We start from the raw sequence: 7705 nt of genomic DNA on the forward strand, positions 1-7705 counted from the left end.
ACACTCAGCCTCCATAGCCGAAGCTACTTTTGTTGCTTTATTACATCTATGGCCCCATAGTGCGTTACACTTTCATATTCAGCTGTGTAGCTCGGCCTCTTGCTGTGCTCTGTTTCCATTCAGGCTGATGGAAGCTGTAGAGATGACAGTGATGCTGCAGCATCATCATCCAGGGAGCTCAGACTGAAGGAGGACCTGTCCTCTGTGAGCTTCTGTGTTCCTCTGACGGGGAGATGCGTGTGGTGGATCTGCTGGTTCAAGAGTCTGATGGCTGAGGACAAGAAGCTGTTTCTGGGTCTAGTCCATGTGCGGATGCTTTGGTAGATCCTGCAGTGAAAAGAGTGTGTAGCTGAGGTGTGTGGGGTCTCTGAGGGTTTTCTGTGTTTTCCTGAGTGATGAGTAATGAAGGTGGTTTGCAGGGAAGGCAGGTGAGAGCCAGTGATGTGCTCTACTGTCTTCAGCACTTGTTAGAGACCTGTGGTCTGCAGCAGAGCAGCTTCTGTAGCAGGGAGGGGTGAAGATGTCAGTGAGGACCTCTGAGAGCTGGTCAGTGCTTTGAGGAGCCATCCTGGAATGCCATGTGGCCCAGGTGACCTCTGCTCCTGTCTTTGTAGCCAGTGATGGAGAATCCACATCCACACCCTTCATACTTTTACTCTGAATCAACAATAGATGTGTCCCAATGCAAGACGTTTGTTCTTCAGGTGTGTACATTTGTGCATCATCAGCATACCATGAAATGTGTGTGTGAGTATGAACCCCAGGAGACGTGTCGACAGAGAAATGGACCCACTAAAGGTCCCTGTGGGATTCCTCAGGTGAACTCTGACTCCTGAGGCCTCAAAGAAGTGTCTTTTGTCTTTTCACAGCTGGTACCTTTTCAAAGAACTGAACTCAGTCCTCTTTAAGTGGACCAACAGAAACAGGTCTCAGTTCTTTTTGTGTTCACACTGTGAGTTTATTGAAAGAGGACCAGCTTCTGGTCCAGTTCAAGGTAGTTGGGGCCTCAGTCCTCCTTCTGTTCACACCAGGTCCTCTAGAGCTCTCAGACCCCCAGTGCACTGAATTCTGGGTAGTTTAGGTTTGTTTTAAAGGGGCCTGGGTACAGTTGGAGTATTCACGTATGTGGAAAAAATGCTGAGTCATGGATCTGTTTGTTTAGAGGGCTGAAGGGGACCAAGTGTGAAAACACCCTCAGATTCAGATATAAGAGAAACCAGACTGGTCCAGTCCCACAGAGGCCGATCAGATTTTAAAGAAAGATGTGACCAACTGTGGCTGCACTGAAACACAAGGACACTTTGTGTAGATCAGCTCTGACTCAAAGTTCTGGATGGATGTTTTGGTGACATGATGTTGGTTTTACTGCTCAAAATACTGATCCTAGAATGTATCTAAAACTCATTTCTTGAATGCACACTTTGTTAAAACTGTCTGTCTTTAGTTGACTGCAGATAACAGAGGAGAGAAGGTGAAGGACACACTGAACAAAGGAGGAAGCAGCTGGAGCTGTGACAGTGTGTGAGTCCCTCTAGTGGACGCTGTGGAGTATTGTGTTGTCTTTGCTCCACAGGTTTTTGTACAGAGTTGAGCTGTTTCCTGTCACTGTGGGCTGCAGAGCACAGTAGTACACAGCAGAGTCAGTCACTGCAGCTCTCCTGCCTCACATTACTGTCCTTCAAATGCTAAGTAGCTTCAAACAGTGACAAACGTATTATGAATTTTCCTCTAACTTACGAACCTCATTGGCCTCGTAGCTCTGGGGGAGGTCAACCAATCTTCTAAAACAGTCTTGACTAAACACAGTGAAGAATTCCTCAGCATTTCTTCATCTTCTTCAAATATCAGTTTTAAGGCGGTCCGTTTCTTCCACGTGTCATTCTCAGTGCATCGGTAATAACAATCTGTCTATCAATGAACGTTGGTCCGTTTGGAAATTAAATACCGGTAGATCCTCTTGGACTCTTATTTTTAACACATTATAGTGCAATGAAAACAAACGAAAATAGCTTTTTAATAAATATATGAATTTTATTTTTAACATTTATCAATTAAGTTCAATAAAGTCACTCTGACAGCTACATATAGAAGAAATGTTTGTGATGGTGGCGGTGCTGATCTGCACTGAGGCGCCCGGTGAGAAAACGACATGCTTTCACTTATCATAACAGTCGTCAATGTGATCCAGAAGCTCCCTGTGACGGCTGGCGGGATACTGGGCCTGACAATATGGGCACTCCAAGAAAGTCGTCTCCAGGAGGTTGACGTATTTCCATGGCGATGTGGGGCCAGGGTCAGTAGTAAGGCGCTCAAAATTATTGTACGAGCTGGGCTCTGAAGAGCGAGCATTAGGCTGCATCTGAAATAGGAAAAAACAAATGCACTTGTAGAGCAACATAATATGCACATTCCAAGAGGACAGTGGAATACTCTACTACTCTACTGTTAGAAAGCAAAGAAAATGGCATGAGAGTCATGAGGGTTTGACTTCATATTGATGATACTATAGATCACATAACACTTACAGCAGACTCCAGATTAGAAATCTGATCTTGGGTCTTGTGAAGCTCCTTCAGCACTTTATGTAGCTGGTGCTGAATGCTCTGACGATCATTTTTTTTCATTTGCAAAGTCCTTGGCAGAAATCTGGATCTTAAGAGGCAGAACCACAAGTATGAACAGGCGTACGTTTAAGAGAATGCTGCCATCTCCTCTTCTTCTATTTGACAGGTCTTTTTGTAGGTGTGTGCTATAATTAAGAGAGTGTTACCTGTTGTTCCAGGGCAGCGATTCTCCTCTCGTCTCCATTTCGGTTCAGAAGAGACTTCTGCAGCATATTTACCTGTTGAAGGCCAGATATTAGGGCAAATTTTGTATAGTGCCTACAATGCTGCTGTATATTAGAACATGGAACTAGATTGTATCTAAAATGCAGACATCCTCATTTTATTTAGTGAAGGATGATTTTGTTTGACATTTACAGTGCTGTATTTGTATTTTTATTCAGTCTGAGCAGACTTTGGTTTAATCTACAAACCACTCCTACCTCCACCCACCTGTGCAATATGTTCCTCTCATTCTTTAACTGTATCCATCTATCTGTATTGTGTCTTTGTAGGTACTTTTATTTACCCTATCTGCGCTGTTGCAACAATGCAATTTCCCCATTGTGGGACAAATAACGGGTTCTTAATCTTATTAACTTTAGTTAGTGGAGGTAAACAGTGAATTCATGCTCACCTGCAGCAGAAGTTCAGCAGACCTCTTCCTCTCTTCCTCCAGTCTGATGTCCATACTCTCCAGTTCTGCTGCATGCCTGGACACATTGTTTGTTTTTTTTTTTGTTTTTTTTTTTTATTTTAGATACTGTATTAATCCCAGAGGGAGTGTTAATTCAAAGGTCAGTACAACATTAGTTTTTGGCATTAGTATTAATGAGAGGAGGTAAAATTGCCGATTGATGACATGTTAGCAGCTCAGCGTGAAACCTTATTGATCCGACGTCAACCAGAGCCAGCAGCTTTACCTGTTGCCAAGTCTCTCTGCCTGGAGCTGCATTTTGGCTTCCTCCAGCTCTTTGCTCTTCTCTTCATGCTTCCTCAGGAAGGATGACAACTCGCTGCACTTGTCCTCGTACTTCCTCTGTTGCACTAACAGCTCCACCTGGAGCCTGGTGACCTGCTCCTTCTGAGACTGCAGCTCAGCCTGAGCCTTCACGGTCTGCAGAGCGAAAAAAACACAATTTGCAGAATGATGTTTTCTTTGTTGTCAGCTCAGTTCTGAAAAAGACTTCTACAGGTCAGTTATAAAGATGACTGAATCCACAGAATATGCATGTTCAGTGCTCTAGCTGCAGCTGCTCTATTCTGATTCAGGGTCAAAATCTTTTAACAGAGGCAATGTCCCTAAATCTGTGAAGATGTAAACATTTTCTCACCAAAGCTGCAGAAGAGGCCAATATATGCATTCATGGATTCAAGGGCAACAGAACTTCACTTTCATAATTACATGAAATAATGCAGCATTTACCTGGTTCCTCTGTGCACTGAGCTCCTGCTGGGTTCTAGTAACCTCAGCGTTTTGGCCCTCGAGGTCTCTCTGCACCCCTAAGCTGAGCTGAGGTTCCTTTTCTGGACCTGCAGTAGCTAAAAAAAGAAATGTTAGTAAGCAATTGACCAACATATATTATGCAGGAGCTTTACAGCACAACCAGTATGTAGGACTTACATGCCTAAATCTTTCTAACTATATTTCATAGCCTATTACATGGCCAACAAAATTAAGTACTTGTTAACTACACTTTCCTAGAAGCTTTCCATGTACTTTATTATTGTAGAAAATTATATGAGAGCAGTATCACCCTCTGAAGTGGCCCCTTGCTTGGGTTGTTGCCGCTTTGCTTGGGCCAACTGCTGTGCCAGCTCCGCTGCGTAGGCAAGGACGGACTGGATGTAGACCTCTCTCTGCTGGTCATACACCAGCCGCTGCAGGTTCTTCTCCTGAGCCTGGTGGTGAGACACACACGCCAATAAAGACAAACTGAGTCCAGGTTTTTTTCACTTATTTAAATAAACAATCAATCAAATTATTAGGCTTACATCTCTCAACTGCTCTTGCACTGATGCAGAGTCTCCAGGAGGTTCTTGTCCATTCTGAAAGGAGAAACAAAAATATTTAAAATCTGAATTGTGTTTGTGTCAACATTTGTTTCTGAGAAGACAAGTGCTGCCTCAGGGCGTCCAAACACTGGATGTGTGTACTGAGCATTTTCTGATGGATACACTTGAATATATATGTGATTTTTGTAACCTTATGTTAGTGCAGAGAGCTGTCATGTGTGCACATACCTCTCCTTTGGCTGACAGCTGCTGTCGCAGACTTTCCAGTTCCTGCTCCAGTTCCTGCTCTTGAACCAGCAGACTGACCTGAAATAACCGACACCGCACATTAAAATTCAAACAAAAACAGCCCAGAAGCTGACATGCAAATGAACCCAGAGACAAAGACTTTACCTCCAGCAGTTCATCAAGCTTCTTCTTCAGGTGGCTCTTCCTGAGTTTAGAGGAAGAGCTGCTAGATTTGAAGCCCAACTTGCTGAAAAAGCCTTTAAAGGCCATGGCTGCTTCGATCTATATTGACAAAAAAATGAATCACGATTAATTGTGGCATTTAGCCGATAACCATTAGTTTGACCATTCATTGATGACAGATCATCAGTCAAGTTAACCCCTTCATTAGGTTAAAGTAGTGATCAGGCACCAAGCAGCCATGTTTGAAATATGTATTGATACCAGAGGCACAAACTGCTTCAAAATAATAATGAAGCAAACGTTTAAAGTAGCTTTGTCCTTCACATGTTCTTATCTTCAGGTCACAGAGCAGCATGTCAGCATTAACATTAAACAGGACAAATGAGTTCAGAAAAGTCACATCAGTGATTATTAAAGTTAAAAATGTGTCTGTGGAATGAACCCACACTAGAGCATGTTTTCACTCAGACTGTAGAACAGTGTGTGTGTTAGTGTGTGTGTGTGTGTGTGTTAGTGTGTTAGTGTGTGTGTGTTTGTGTGTGTTAGTGTGTGTGTGTTTGTGTGTGTGTTAGTGTGTGTGTGTTTGTGTGTGTTAGTGTGTGTGTGTGTGTGTGTCAGTGTTTATTTGTGTGTGTGTGTTTGTGTGTGTGTTAGTGTGTGTGTGTGTGTTAGTGTGTGTGTGTGTGTGTCTGTGTGTGTGTGTTAGTGTGTGTGTCAGTGTGTGTGTGTGTGTGTGTGTTAGTGTGTGTGTCAGTGTGTGTGTGTGTGTGTGTGTGTTAGTGTGTGTGTGTGTGTGTGTGTCTGTGTGTGTGTGTCGCTGTGTGTCAGTGTGTGTGTCAGTGTGTGTGTGTGTGTGTTGTGGCCCAGAACTGACCCCACACACACACTTCCGGAAGTGTGTGTCATTTGAACCAATGAGACACGCAGCCTACTGAAGGAGGACATTTGATAGGCTACTTCACTTCTGGCATTGCCAGTTCGAGCCATGGGCCTATTTTCTTCTTCCGCTTGGTACCAGCGGAGTGATATCAGCGTTAATGTCAACAGCGACAGGTAGGTTTGCTTTATTTGACTCTTTCTGTGATTTTACGTCTTTCTCTGGACTCTGCCTGCAGCTGAACTGCACTCATATATCAGCTACTTCTCGCTACTAACTTCTGTTGTGAGGTACTTATCAGTAACTTTTACTACAAATTGGTAGCTTCTGCTGTCGGCTAAAACTCGCTAGCTCCACATGCTAGCTTCTTCCACTAGATACTACTGCATTGCCTGCAGCTGAAGTGCAATTACATAGATTTATAGCTCCTATGTCAGCTACTTCTTCAAAATAACGTCTACTGTCTGGTATCTATCAATGCATTTTACTGTCGGCTACAAATCGCTAGCCTTTACTGTGGGCTAAAAGTCGCTAGCTACTTCCGTTAGCTTCCTCCGCTAGCTACTGCTGCTCTGCCATATATGCACAGCAGAGCACATTAATCAGGAACAGTTCAATCAAAGCAGTCTGTATTCTGAGTCTATGAATGGCATTTATTGATGTATGTAATTTAGTTTGCTAGGGATGTTTTTCTGGTGCACATGCTGTGAACTCCTGACTTTGTATGAGCACAAATGTGAGTAAACAGTGTTTAACCTGCTGGCTCACTTAGTGCCACATCAGTGTTCTGACAGTGGGTACCAGTCCAGTGTTACAGATGGAGAAGCATCATTTGACTACCTTGTACCTATGGTGTGGATCTGATGTTTCTCTTTAATAATATTGTAGATTCATTCAGGTTGAATTAAATTGGTTTAATATCAATATAAACCTCTGTCTCAGAGAGGGCACAGCTGTTTTCATTGGTACTATGGTTACCTATGTAATGATATGAGCCATAATGATCCAAAGGAAGGAAAGGATTCAGCCTGCTGAAGAAGCAAAGGTGTACATTCAGTCTTCCAGTGACAAGTCATGCATACAAACATTTATTGACAGTAATAAAGGTATGGAGTTGTTATTTTAGTATGATTATATGGTCTATAATTAAGGGTTGGCTCAGGATTTCTATTAAAATGCCTCTATAGGAAGAGGAGTGTTTGCAGCCCAGACCATTGAACCAGGGGCTTTTGTACTGGAGTACAGGGGTGAACTCATATCAGTGGAAGAATGCCAGTCAAGACACTACACAGAGAAAGAGAGTACATTTCTGTATGAATTTGAATGGCAGAATCACTGCTGGTGGTAAGCACATCACATGTTGTGTAGAGATTCATGCAATTCTTATTAACTCATGAGTCAAATATTGTAAATAACTGATGGATGAGCAAATGAAGCAGTGTTGACATGTTTGAGACATGAGAAGAGATTTATCTGTGTAGTGTTATCCTACAGTTTAAGTTGACCTCTGTGTTATGTGCTATTTAATGTTTTTACATTGTAAGTGTGTACATTTGATGATTCAGTATTACACGATTTCAAAGGTTCACTTTATTTCTCTGGCTTTTAGTATTGATGCATCCAAAGAAGATGGATCCCTGGGAAGATTAGTGACAACCACAAATCACCAAACTGTGTAATAAAAAGATGATAGTAAAGGACAGGCCACATTTGTGCCTCTTTGCTGTTCAGGCCATAGAAATTGGAACTGAAACTGATTTCAGCTCTGGTGATTCCAAGTGGCCTTGGCGTGAAAAGG

The 7705-nt window shown here is 42.7% G+C and overlaps 1 pseudogene; it reads right to left on the reverse strand.

Annotated features, from left to right (window-relative positions):
• Positions 1-2155: 2155 nt before the first annotated feature.
• LOC114429920 (centrosomal protein of 55 kDa-like) lies at positions 2156-5117 on the reverse strand (annotated as a pseudogene).
• Between the last annotated feature and the right edge of the window lie 2588 nt (positions 5118-7705).

Source organism: Parambassis ranga, unplaced genomic scaffold (assembly GCF_900634625.1).
Source record: "Parambassis ranga unplaced genomic scaffold, fParRan2.1 scaffold_21_arrow_ctg1, whole genome shotgun sequence".
Classification (NCBI taxonomy): domain Eukaryota; kingdom Metazoa; phylum Chordata; class Actinopteri; family Ambassidae; genus Parambassis; species Parambassis ranga.